Source organism: Emydura macquarii, unplaced genomic scaffold, assembly GCF_026122565.2.
Source record: "Emydura macquarii macquarii isolate MOO-44397 ecotype Brisbane River unplaced genomic scaffold, CSIRO-AGI_Emac_v2 contig_3328, whole genome shotgun sequence".
Classification (NCBI taxonomy): Eukaryota; Metazoa; Chordata; order Testudines; family Chelidae; genus Emydura; species Emydura macquarii.
This window is the reverse complement of record NW_027133465.1, coordinates 7,720,626-7,734,577: the sequence shown is the minus strand read 5'-3', so window position 1 is coordinate 7,734,577 and position 13,952 is coordinate 7,720,626.

The window sequence follows — 13,952 nt, the reverse complement described above, 5'->3', positions numbered from 1 at the left end:
TACATTGGAGACCCAGTCAAGCTGGTGAAACAACATTGCCTTGGCTTGCCTAGGCTTGGGCACTGCTTTCCAAACATAGTTTTAGGAATATATTTCCGGCAAACACCTATAATTCTTTATCCATCACCCATACATACATTAGGCAATAATGACCAACATGTTACCAGTTTGCATATGACATCTTACGTGACACCTTTTATATACAGATTATGACGACAGTGAGTTGGGGCACTGACTATATCATGCCTGATGAGAATTATGGTATGGTGTGCCAGCTGGCACTGAAGGGCTCTCTGGATCATACCTGTCTTTGATACCAGAACTTCCAGAGACAATACAGAACAGGGCAGTTCTGGAGAGATCCACCCATGTCTTCCCCTCCCAACCTCTGGCAGGCAGAGGTTTAGGGTTGCCCCAAGCATGAGTTTGCATCCTTCACCATCTTGACCAAAAGACATTTCTGGGTCTATCTTCCATGAACTTATCCAGTTGTTATAATTTTGGCCATCACAGCATCCCATGGCAATGAGTTCCACAGGTTAACTGCATTGTGTGGAAAAAGTACTTCTTCTTGTTTGTATTAAACCTGCTACCTATTCATCGGGTGACCCCTGGTTTTTGTATTGTGGGAAGGGGCTGTCTCCTACTATGTGTCTGCCCAGCACCTCGCACAATGGGGCTGTGACCTATAGCTACTGCCATGCAAATACCTGATAATAAATGGGGGTGGATCAATCAACCTGACTCACTCATCCTCATGGCAACTGAGTGCAGTTCAGACCCATCTGTGATACAAATGCAACATATGATTATATATTTTGAACATTTTTGTGCCTTTCTGCAGGCTTCAAGTTCTCCTTTGGACATCCATTTCCCCACTCGTCTCCTTGGTTAATTTTAACTCACGATCTTTCTGACCGGCTTTCTGAAGATATTTTACCTTTTTAAAAATAACACAAATCTTGAATAACATCGGGTTATATTTTCCATTCCCGTTTCATTTCATATGATGGCACAACTGGTATGTTTCTCTCTCCCCAGCTTCTGATGCAAATGATGGACAGCCTATCAGAAATAAATAGACTAAATAGTGAAATAAATCCTCGCAAAAAACACACGCTCGTCTTGCGAGGGGGAAAAATCGCTGTCCACCTTTCGCACACAGCCTTATTTGGTGTTTTCATGAAAAGTTATGTCTTTGCAGTGCAAAAAGTGCCACTTGATTAGTCATACTTTAATAGGTTAGGTGTATTTTCCTTGGCACAGAGTGCATTTTTTGTGCTGGCTCTTGGTGGGGTTTTTTTTTTTCCTACTCCTGTACAAACTATTTCGAAGGGCTCATTAGAGTTTCTTCATCAGAATTGGCACTTTTTGCTTCTGTCTGGAGTACCAGTCTATTAAACTGGAGACAGAAACCTTATTTGTTCAGCAAATATTAGCCTGACTTCACAGGACTGTAAAATTATATAGTGGGTGTCCTGATATACAAAGCACAGGGGACCCATTCAGACAGCAGGGCCGTCTGGAAGCCTTGTTAAAGTGCTACTCAAATACCGTTCAAAGATTCAGTTTATTACCTATTGGATCATCTGTGCCAAAGGAAAATTACTTATTTTTTTTCTGAGAAAACAAGAATATTCTAATAGCCAAATACAGGGAAGCCAGACCTGAACAATAATGTTTGTGATTTTTAAAACGTCTCAGGTTACGTAGTAGCTGATCTGGCTTTCAGTGGCGTTGTATTCACCTAACCTCACAATGATCAATACAACCGGATGGGGAGGCTGGAAAACAGGAAAATGGGTTTGTGGTGGAGGCGCTGGACTGGGGCTCTGAAGATTTCGATGTAATGCTTGAATCTGCCACAGACTAACTGTGGGATCTTGGGTGACTCCTTTAATCTCTGGGCCTGATCCATTGCCCATCGAAGTCACTATTAGTGTTACGCAGTAGGACCTAGAAATTCCAGCTGAGATCTGGGCCCCTGGGGCAGACGCTGTACACATGCCTCAGTGGGCAAGGCAAGTGGCAGGACAGAGGGTAGGACTCAGCTTTCCTGAGTGCCGATCCTGTGCTCTGCCCCTTAGATCATGCTGCCTCTTCCAGTCAGTCCCTTGTACACACCCGCACGCACCCCAAAACAACAACTACTGGAGCTGGGCTTTTAAATAAAGCCGTTAAGAAGCCTCTTTTCAACTGTGTTTTTCAAATGAACCGTGTTAAGGGCCTGGTCTCAGGCTAAGGTGAATGTCCAGCCACCAGCTCCCCGCTGCCTCTTACCAGTCCTGGTGAAATCTTGACGGAAAGATTTTGGTGGTACTTTATCTCTTCTTCAGGAGCCCGGGGTTGGCCCATCGTAAAGATTGTGCAATCAGCACCGGCTTAGAGGCGGGTGCACGACAGCATAGGGTACTGTCTGTTAGAGGCTGTGGTCAAGGAGAGGATAAGGAACCTCCTCCTATCAATAGAGGGTTTTCCTCTAGCTCCTGTGATGGGGGCCTATGTATTAGAACTGAAAGACCAAGAGTTCTGTTCCCAGTTCCCCCTGTGTATGACTTTACCTAATAATGTTAAAGGGGTTCATTTAAAAGAGGGGACTGGCTGTGACGTTTGCATCCAGATCTTCCCTAGAACTGACAGATTTCAGATCCAGGGGTTTGAGTCAGGCCCATCTTTCATGTTCACAGGTATCCAAGGGCATCATGTGGCTTCTCAGTAAACCTGTGTCTAAAATAAACATTAAAGAACTGTTAAACTAATTATTTCATTGTTTATTTAACATTTATATAATAGCAGCATCTATTGACCAACTGGGTGGGGATCCCAGGGTGCTAGGCACTATAGAGTAAAGACAATCCCTGCCCAAAAGCTTACAATCCAAAAGAAAAGACATAACAGGTGGGTAAGACAAGTAAGGGGCTAGGGTGGCCGTTGGCTAACAAAACTAATAGACTGTGGGCAATTCTTAGCCAGTCAAGAGCAGTGATCACAACTTGCCATCTGTGTAGCTGTTTTCAGGGTATATCATGGAGCAGGTGGCCCCAAATTTATGTTTTATTTATTTTTTAAAGGGATTCTGCCAAATCCTAATATTAGCAAAGGTCGAAAAACTGTTCTTAACTGCAGCAGAGCTGGCTTCCTCCAATAATATTGGTCCAACTCAGTTGGAATCTGCCTGGGAAAACAGCCAGGAAAGTGAAGAGCGGCTCAAGACAAGCCACCTCTCGGCAAACACTCAGGAGTTGTTACGGGACAATGCCAGAGCCATTAGCGTTGATGGTTTTGCCTCTGTCTCCAGCCCATCTACATGACTGGTTTGACCAGAACAGGAAGAGGCCCATGAACACAGGAGATCAAAAGTACTCGGGCAAGCTTAAAAAGGATTCTCTCAAGAAGGGGGTGAGGGGAGGGAATTGTTTGTGGGAACCCAGCTGTGACACATGCCCAGGGTATCATCCGGAGCAGGTGAGCCTTTAGGTATGATAGACTTGTGTGTAGACTGTTTGTTGTTTTAAAATCCTTTTTCTCTAAACGCTTGGTTTCTATTGTTAAAATGAATGATATGTTGGCTTCCCACTGGGCACGGAGTCCTGAACTCAGGTGAACCTGGTGGGTGAGCGTGGTGTGTACACAAAGTGCCCTAGCCCGGGGCACAGTCCGAGCGGGATAAGTGCACAATTCGGCCCTGGGATTGCTAAAAGCACGAGGCTGACACCTGAGGACTTGCCCTCAGAGACCAGAGAGGGGATGGGGTGCAATGAGCCCTGTAACCATGACACCAGCCCTAATATGAGACAGAAAGTTTTCAAGTAGTTTTTATTTCAATTAAAACTAAGCTGTGATTTTTTTTTTTTTACTGCAGCATTTCCTTGTACCATCAGAAATGAGACCAGGGCTGGGTGTTACACACTGCGGGAGCAGTAGAATGAGTCACTGTCTCGCAGGCCCGACACTGTACAGAGACAAGCAATGGTTAATAAATTATTCCAGCTCGCAGAGGCAGGTCCCACTTGAGGCAGTGACCCTGGCCCTAAATTAGCTGTTACCACTCAATAAAGAGATCTTGGAGTCACTGTGGATAGTTCTCTGAAAACATCCGCTCAATGTGCAACAGCAGTCAAAGGAACGAATAGATGGTTAGGGACCATTAGGAAAGGGATAGATAATAAGACAGAAAATATAATGCCACTATATAAATCCATGGTACACCCACACTCTGAAGTTGTGGTCGCCCCATCTCAAAAACCACATATATTGGAATTAGAAAAAAGGTACAGAGAAGGGCAACAAAGATGATTGGGGTATGGAACAGCTTCCACATGAGGAGAGATTTAAAAGACTGGGACTGTTAAACGTAGAAAAGAGATGACTGAGGTGGATTATATTAGAGGTCTGTAAAATCATGCCTGGTGAGGAGAAAGTGAATAGGGAAGTGTTATTTACCCCTTCACATAACACAAGAACCAGGGGCCGCCCAATGAAATGAATAGGCAGCAGGTATAAAATGAACAAAAGGACGTACTACTTCACGCGACGCACAGTCAACCTATGGAACTCCTTGCCAGGGGATGTTGTGAAGACCAAAAGTATAACTGGGTTCAAAAAGGCCGGTCACTCCATAGACTCACGATCTGCAATGCACTGGGCAACAGCAGCTCTCCCAGCTGCAAGGGAATATGGCCTGACAGCCATCCTGGTCAAAAGAAAGATAACTTGCTGTCCACGTTCATGTACAGGCTGAGACATGCATGATAAGACTGGAGGGTTGGCTTAACTGTGGGGAGGCAGAGGTGAGGTCATGAGCAGTGGGGCCTGGAAAACAGAGGGGGTTTGGCAAAGACATGGAGTTTGAGAAGCCATGGGCCAACTGGGACATAAGAAGCCAGGACAAAGTAGGGTGGTGGAAGGAGATAGAACAAGGATTCAGGACTCTCTCACCATCTGCCACTGCCTCCTCCCCTGGCTGCTGCAGATGGCAATGTGCACCACACAAGGAGCAGTGGTGGTGGAGGGGGGGCTAGCTTTTCTAAGCATTGGCTTGGAAACTAGGCACTGCATCTTCTCTTTTCCCCGAGTCAGTGTGAAGAAAGCTGGGCCGGTCCTGCCGTGGTTTTATTGTCCATAGTCACCAGCTACTGCCCTTGCGCTCTGCTTTGGACCACAGTTCGCAAGCGCCGGAGCAGCGGTACCGTGAGGGGCCGCGCGTGTGTTTGGCACCTCAGCTCTTTGCTGGATGGCATCAGACCTGCTCAAGGCTGCCATGGCGCCCTGGGTAAGCCTGCTATCGCCGGCACGCGGTGAGCCCCTGTGTCTTTTTGGCAGAGGAAGAGGCTAGGAGTTGGGTGGCCTCAGAGCTCTTAGAAGCTGGAGACACAGAAGTGTCGTGTGTGCACGGGCACACGCACGCACAAAGCACACGCACACACACACATGCAGCCCCCCCCCCCCCAAATTCTAGGAAGACTTCGGTGCCTCGCTAGCAAACAAATTGCAGGCAGTAAAGGGCAGCCACCACTAGGGGCAGACGTAGCAACCCTGTCGACAAGGTACCAGTCTATTTTATAATCGAGGAGAAAATCGAGGATTTGATGCAATTTATTTATTTATTTATTTCAGGGCAGCGTCCCGGGGAAGTGTTGGAATTTCATGGGATCTGCACAGCCGCCCAGTCGCCTCCTCCAAACTACTGCCTTTTGGTTTCCTGCAGTGGGGAGGCAGAAGCAGGCATTCCCGCTAAGGCCGCAGATGCTTGTGGGGGGGGGCTGAGCAGGCTTGTCCCAGCCTGGAGGGTGGGGTGGAAAGGTGGCCGGGGGCAAGGCCAGACTCTGGTCCAGAGGGTGGAGCAGGGAGGTGGCCGCAGGCGTGGTCAGTCACTGTCCGGAGGGTGGGATGGAGAAGTGGCCGCAGGCGTGGTCAGTCATGGCCCGGAGGGTGGGACGGAGAAGTGGCCGGAAGCGTGGTCAGTCACTGTCCGGAGGGTGGTTCTGGGAGGTGTCTGGGGACAAGGCCAGTGCTGGCCGAAGGGTAGGGCAGGGAGATGGCAGGCCCAGCCTGGCGTGGGGAAGGGATCGAGCCCGGCTCATCCCACGTTCAGTTCCAGCCGCGTCTGCTGCTTGCTGTCCAGCCAGCAGGGATTGGGGGGGGGGCAGTGCTGCTAACATGACAATTAGGAGCCCTGGCCTGGCCCACAGTGGCTCCCCACGGGACTTGGGGAGACACTGCAGCACCGGCTGAAGAGGTGCGGAGACTGGGATCCATCCCCCCACTGGGGTCAGGACCCCTCCTCAGACTCTGCTGCCTCCGCTGGGGCAGACCCTATCCTCACACCTGCTTGTGCTCCAAGCAACCAGTTCCGGCTCAGTCCCTTGCCTGCTGGTGCTGGGGTGTCTGCATAAGGCCTGTCAGGAGCTGCTATAGGCCACCAAAGAGGGTCCAGTCAGGACAAATCCGAACTTAACCTGAAGAGGGACTTTGAGGGATACAAAAAGCAATTGACTCGGCCAGTCACTCTCTGCGTTCCCTTGGGTACGAAACTAGCACGCCCTCATTAAAAACCGCAGGCTGCCTCTGAGCTCAGCTTTCCTGGGAAAGTGAGTGACCAAATATAAAAACATCAGTAAGCCCCTTGTGGCGTCTGAGTAAGTGGTTCGCCTTCCTCTGCTGCTGGACGTGCGGAGCCATGGAGGCATTTGCAGATCATGGTGCAGATTTGCTTTATTAGTAGTAGTAGTAATTGTATCACTGTTGCATTTAGGAGCCCCTGTCATAGACTGGGACGTCATTGTGCTAGGCACTGTAAAAACAGAACAACCCTTGGGTAGGGACACGTTAAAGATGGTGATGTAGGAATGGCCAGACTGGATCAGACTGGAGGTCCATCTAGACCAGAATCCTCTGTCTGACAGTGATCAGGACCAGCTGCGCCAGAGACAGGTCTGAGACCCCTTCGTTGGTAGCTACAGAATAAGCTGCCCATAGGAAAGCTGCTTCTTAACACCTATTGGACGAGTGACTTTCTGTTTCTGGAATGGTTCGACATGGAATTGTAATCATATTCGTTTTATTAACTACACTTGAGCAGATTAAAATGCAAGTGCAGGTAGGTTTTAATCTGTCGGTAGTTCACATTTCAGCTAGGGTAGAAATACCAGCAAGGGGGAATTATAAAAATATATAGCGACAACCCGGGCCAGATACCCAACTAGTATAAATCCACGGAGTGCCAGTCACTACAGTGGAGCGTATTTACACCAGCTGAGGACCTGGGCCTGGTCTCTTTAAGAGGCCGTGGGTGAGTTGGTTTGAAGGTTAACACCCTTGCTCAGGGGACCATACACATTCGAAAGGTCTAAGAAGTGTCACTCAGAGTCTGAGGTGTTGCATCTGTGGGCTGAAAAGGTAACTTTGGCGGGTGTTTCTTGTGTCATGTGCTGCCATGTAAAGCTAAACTCTTTATTAAGAGAACTATTTACAGAGCTAGTAATCCAGCCATGTGCACACCGACTGACTTCCTGGCGCCTCCTCCATCGTCCTTCCCCCTGAAAGTTGAGCGCCTCTCTCCAAGTCCCATGCCCATTGATACAATGGGGATACACCCTCAGATAAACACCGGGAGAAACGCAGGTAACAAACGATTACAACAGGAACCCCGAGCTGGTTTACCCGGGGCCCTGATGCGTAGCCCAGCAATAACCGTGACCTCCTAGCTGTGGGCTGATTATTAAGATTATTTGCACTCCAGTGGTGCCTAGACAGGATCAAAGCCCGGATGCGATAGGCGTTCAGAGCTGTGTAATCCAGAACTCATTTGCAGTGCACGATAACAACAGCTTTATTGGCCCTCAAACGTTATGAACAATATTACACATTCTTATGTGCCACTAGATGGCACTCTCTATATTAACTATCGACTCGTACTCACCTACGTACTGCTATATCTCTTCTCTATACAACGCCTGTGACAGCAGGCATTGCATTATGGAGGGTAAGAGAGAGTGCCTGCCCCAAAGATCTCACAGGTCATAGGACATAATCCTGGCCCTTATGCTCACGTGAAAAGTGAACCTGAGTTTGCTCTTGCTTTGTTAGACATTATTTGTATTACAGGAGTGCGTACAGGCCCTAACCAAGCTCAGGCCCCCATTGCACGGGTGCTGTACAGACATACAGTAAGAGACAGTCCCTGCCCCAAAGAACTTACAGTCTAAATAGACAAGAGAAGCAGAGTTTTCTCTATTTGACAGCTAGAGAATTGAGGCAGAGAGTGTTGAAGTGACGTGCCCAAAACCACATGAGCAGCTGGCGACCCAGCCAGGAACGAACCCTACATCTCTGCTTCCCAATCTGGCAGAGTGGCTACCAGCCTGCAAGGTGTTCCCTGCGCAGACGATGACTGGGGAGCGGGTGCTAGCCAGTGGGCAGGGAAGGAACTAAGAGACAAAAAGTATCTCTTTAAAATCTGATGGTAGCCAGCTCTGTGACGGAGAGCACAGCAGCGTGGTTTTGCTCCCTGACGCGGGGTGGCGGGGTGGGGGGAACATTTGTTTGCTATGTGTGATAATGCTGCAAACACTCAGCTATTCCCAGCTGTGCAGCCTTATGTGTGTGTGTGTGTGTGTGTGTGTGTGTGTGTGTGTGTGTGTGTCTCTCTCTCTCTCTTTTTTTCTTTCTTTTTACTGGCTGCTAATGTACACAACTTAAGCTTCAGATTTCTGGCCTTCAGCCACGCTGTAATCAACATAAGATTAACCTATAATACTGTCAGCGCTGAAGAACCTGTCTGCCAACGGCCGTTTTTTGGGGGTTTTTTTGCTTTCGGCAGGTGTTTAAATTCCTCCAAGCGCTGGTTTTATTTTATTTTTTTGCTCACTTTTCTTTAATCCACATGCCACGGGGGCGTAGCGACATGTTAAATAAACACCCTGTCCTGTACAAACGAAACTTCACTCCTGTGCACGCAGCAGCGTAAGCCGAGAGGCAGCAGAGCTCAGCACCCTGCTCCAGGCGTTGCTACCTGGCACGTGGGGCTGCAGCTCCTCTCCGTTGCGGCCCGGCCACCCCTCCATTATGACAGAGGGGCAGCTGGGCCAAATTTCAGTGCATGGCAATGCGCCTAGCACATAGGGTCTTGGCACCACTCAGGTTTGGAGGCCCCCTCACTCCTGTGGGCCGTGCTGGTTCTAATCCCCCCTCTGCCACTGAGTGGACATGTGACTTCAGGCAAGTTCCTTTCTCTCTCTATTTCCTTGTCTGTTCAGACCGGGAGCACTTTGGGGCACTGATGTGTCTATGCAGCACCAGGCACAATGGGACCCTGATCCCAGGTGAGGTCTCTAGCTGCTGCTGTAGAATAACTAAGAATGAAATATACCAGGCTCTGGCCTGGGGGAGAACCACTGTGAGGAATGAACCACTTGGCTATGGGGGGAGCTGGAAAATAAGGCTGAGATCTCCCCTAAAGGCTAGAAACCAGCTGATCTCTAAAATATGGTTAAATGCCAACAGCAGAGTCACTTTTTAAAGCAGGAATCAAGGCTAACTCCTCAGGAGAACCCTGACAGTGGTGTCAGGTCTTACTTACAGCGCGTGACATTATATCCCTGCACACCCTGCATGCCTGTGGCAGAGGTTCTACCCCCAGGTCTGGTTGCAGGTCGGTGACTGCTCCGGTAACTCACCCTCCCCCCCCCATGTATGTTACACTCATTCCATGGATGCAGGCAGGAGCCTGGCCTACACACAACAGGCAGGAGTCCTGAGGGGACGAGGACGGGGTTAGCATGTCCACCCAGGCACTGCACCTGCCTGGCAATCTCCCGTGCTCTGCTGCTCTCCTGGCCGGCGGGCAGACCAAGCCCTTAGTTCCCTATTGCCCAAGGAGCTCTGCACCACTGCGTTGCTGTGAGGGAAGATGAACTGATGCATAGGGTGGGCCCTGGAGACCTGGGTTCAATTTACTCCTTCGCCACCAACGTTCTGTGTTATTCTCCGTGCCTCAGTTTCCCCATCTGTACAATGAGGGAAACAGCCCTACCTTGCCTCACTGGGGTGTTGTGATAAATCCATTAGAGAGAGTGAGGGGCTCAGATACGACAGGCAATAGACATACCCGAGGTACAGCCACTGCTCAGAGCCAGCCCTGCCCGTGCTGCTACCAGGATGTTCCCAGGGCTACCGGGCAGCATCTGCCCTGTGTACTGTACCTAGTGCAGGAACTCTTCAGCACTGTTAAGGCCCCTGGGTCCAGGCTAACAGCCGGCCTTCCAACCTGGGCCTTGCAAACGAACGCTCAGTGTTCAACATTTCCACTCTCTGCAAGGAGCTCAGCTGCAGCCGGGCGAGCTGTGTGTTTGGAGAGCCGAGGAAAGCACCCCCCAGCTGGGAATCTGAATGTCCAATCCATTGATTCACCCCCAGGCTATCCCGGGCTGCAGCCGTAATGCCCACCTGGGGCTGTGAACTTGTCAAGTCTCACAAGCTAAGCCGCGGCAGTGCTCGGACGGGAAGAAGCCAAGGAAAACTCAGTGACTATAGGGAAGAGTGTTAGCAATTCACCAGGTGGCCTCTTCCCACTGAGTCAGGACTGAGCCCCGGCCCCATGGTGCCACCTTACCAGTGAGGTCCTGGTCACTTTGGGTCCTTAAAGTGCTCATGGCATTTTTTACAAGAGTAGCTGCCACGCCTTGGTCAGATTCCAGGCTGGGTGATTGTACCGTCTGTCTACAGGTCCTGCTCTAACGCCTACTGGATCAGGGATTTCATAGATGTTAAGGCCAGAAGGGCCCATTAGATCATCTAGTCTGACCTCCTGTCCATCACAGGCCATTACATTTCACCCAGTTACCCCCTTTCCTGAGACTAAAGCATCTCTTCTGGCCCTATTGTACTGCTGGGGGAAGTGGTCCTCCCGCCATGGACCCATGCTGCTGGTGAGCTGGGATATGTGGCACGGAAGCTTTAGTCGAGGGGAATTGGATGAAATTCACAGGTTTTTCGAGTGCCTTGCACGTTGCCCCAGCCCTGTATACGGCGATGCTATGAAGACGGTGATGTTCGTGACTGTTGTCATGGTGGGTGTTCCCCGGAGGCACTGTGACACGTCGTCGTCACTTTGGGAGAGTGTCCAGGCTGTGGAGAAATGCTGTGAGGTTAGTTTGTGATGCAGTTTCTTTTTGTGGAAGTGGGGGAGAACTTGGCAAGCAGCAAGGGAGTTTCCTGTCTGCCTTAATCTCGCTCAGTAGAGTCAGTGCTTGCTCCTTGGGAACTGGACGTTGGTGTCTGGGCTGAGGCTGCTGAAAGATGGGCTTGCCTGCATGCTGTTTGTGACCGTCCCTGTTCCAGGACTGTGGCATACAATGTAAATAAACAAGTTACACTACAGGTATGTCTACACTTCAAGCTGGGGGGGCGGAGGGTGATTCCCAGCTCCAGGCGACATACCCATGCTAGCTCTGATCAAGTTAGTGTGCCAAAACCAGCAGGGTAGCCGCAGCAGTGTCAGTGGCAGGAGAGGCTAGCCACCCTGAAAACGTGCCTGTCTCACTGTTCACGGAGCTATTTTTAGTGTGCTAGCTTAATCAAAGCTAGTGTGGGTATGTCTCCTTGATCTGGGAATCACCCCCAGCTTGAAGTGCTGGTCTACCTAAGAATGTACCAGCCAAAGTTACTGATCTCTTCTTCAATGGGAAACTGACCCACAAGACTCTGACATCTGCTACTGCTGGGCAGGGGGGCAATGGTTTTAATAACATGCCGGTTTCCTCTTTCCCATGCTTCCTTGTGTGGGCGGAGTTCTGGAGGTGGGCGTGGCATGGCCTTGCCATCTCCAGCTGTTACAGTGCCCATAGTAGATAGGGTGCAAGTTAGGGCGACCCTCAAGACTGCCCTCACCCTCACCAGGGAGCGAATTCACTCCAGGCTAGGCGAGGCTCATTGCCTCTCCCATTGGTTGGTCCTGGTGGTGGGCTTACTGGATCAAGGATGAATTTGGGTCCAATTATCAGAGGAGCTGAAACCCACTGGTGGGAAAATCAGGCCCCGGACAGCTCAGATTGAACACCCAGAAACTGAGGCACCCAAAACCAATGTCCACTTCTGAAAATGTCGGCCTTGTCCTCTCTCTGCCTTCGTTTCCCCTCCTGGCTAGTGGGGCTCATGATACGTTGCTGCCTTTCACGGGAGCGTGTTCATGTTTTCAGAGAGGCTTGTGGGGCTAGCTAGGAGACTTTGTATCAGTGCAAAGTCGCGGGACCCGAGAGCGAAATGGGTAGTGGATACCACTAGCGGTTTGCATAAGGGACGCTCTCAAAAGATAAAGCTGCAATTCTCGGAGGGGCTTGCCAGGGGCGGGGGAAGAGGGAGACTATATTTGGGTCTTACCATTCTGGATTGCAGGCGGAAGCATCCTTTAACTCCTAGCCCTTGCTATTACTCAACAGTTGTACAACCCCTTCAGAGCTCATGTTTCCAGACGGCTGCGTTGTAAAAACAGGCAGCATGGGGTGGGGCTGGAGTGCGCTGACAGACTAACACGATTGTTCAACAATCCCTGGACTGCGCGATTAATCAGGTCTCTGGCAGCTGAGTGCTCCAGCTTGGCATGTGCTGTGGTGATGAGCTCACGGGCGCTTTCTTTTTTCCCCCCGCCTCCCGCTCTGCCATTTCATGGCCTCGCATGCTGGTCTCCCGGAGAAATGAGCTCATTAGTTCTCAAGCAGGGCTTTGGAGACATCGAAACCCCAGGGGAAAACGTGGGGTCAAGCAAACCACCCCTGCAAACCAAACTCCGCTGCGGGGATGGGAACTGCGCTGCTTGGGAATTCTCTTCAGCAGCACAGGGCTAAATCAGAAGCCATTGAGCGCCAGGACACCTGGGTTCTATTCCCAGCTCAGGGGGTTGGGTGCAGTGATTAGAGCAGAGAGCTCTGTGTGGGGATGCTGCCTTCCACACCCACCTGTAGCCCCAGCTACCTGTATGACCCCATCACCTTGCTGTGCCTCCGTGTTAATGTTTTCTCCGCTGGGGTCAGGGAGCAGATTCCATTTAGCACCGTTATCAGTTATTGGCTAGCACCCGGCGGTGCATTAGGCACTTCCCCAGTTGTGACGGTTCTTGGGGTGCTCAGGACTGAGAGTCACCATGTCACCCCGCTGCCACCAGCATGAGGGAGCCTTGCTTGTGCTTACCTTGGGTGCCAGCTCCCTGACACTGCCAGCCTGTTGGCCACTCAAGCACTGTCCTCTTGGCTATACCAACCCTGACTTTGCCTTGCACGTTAATTATAAATGCAGCCCAGCCCCTTTTAATCATAGAATCATAGAAGATGAGGGTTGGAAGAGACCTCAGGAGGTGTCTAGTCTAACCCCCTGTTCAAAGCAGGACTAACCTCAGCTAAATCACCCCAGCCAGGGCTTTGTCAAGCGGGACTTTAAAAACCTCTAAGGATGGAGATTCCACCACCTCCCTAGGTAACCCATTCCAGTGCTTCACCACCCTCCTAGGGAAAAACGTTTTCCTAATATCCAACCTAGACCTCCCCCACTGCAACTTGAGACCATTGCTCCTTGTTCTGTCATTTGCCACCACTGAGAACAGCCTAGCTCCATCCTCCCTGGAACCCCCCTTCAGGTCCCCTGTGGAAGTGGTCCCCTGTGGTGTTCAGCCCCTTATGCACTGACCATTCACAGAAATACCAGGGCTGCTATCCCCAAGGGAACAGTGTACATGCCATCTGGTATGATACAGCTCAGGATCAGCACCTCATTTAATATCACAGCACTGAGATCTATTTATAGTGAAAACAAGGATAAATTTATTACCCCCAATTCAAGGTTCCAGGGCTAGTCAGGCGGGATAATGGAAACAAAGATTACATAACACAACCATAACAAAACAAAACCATAACATGCTTTCTAGAAACTAAACTTAACTGGCAGCTCACCTCCCGTCTAAA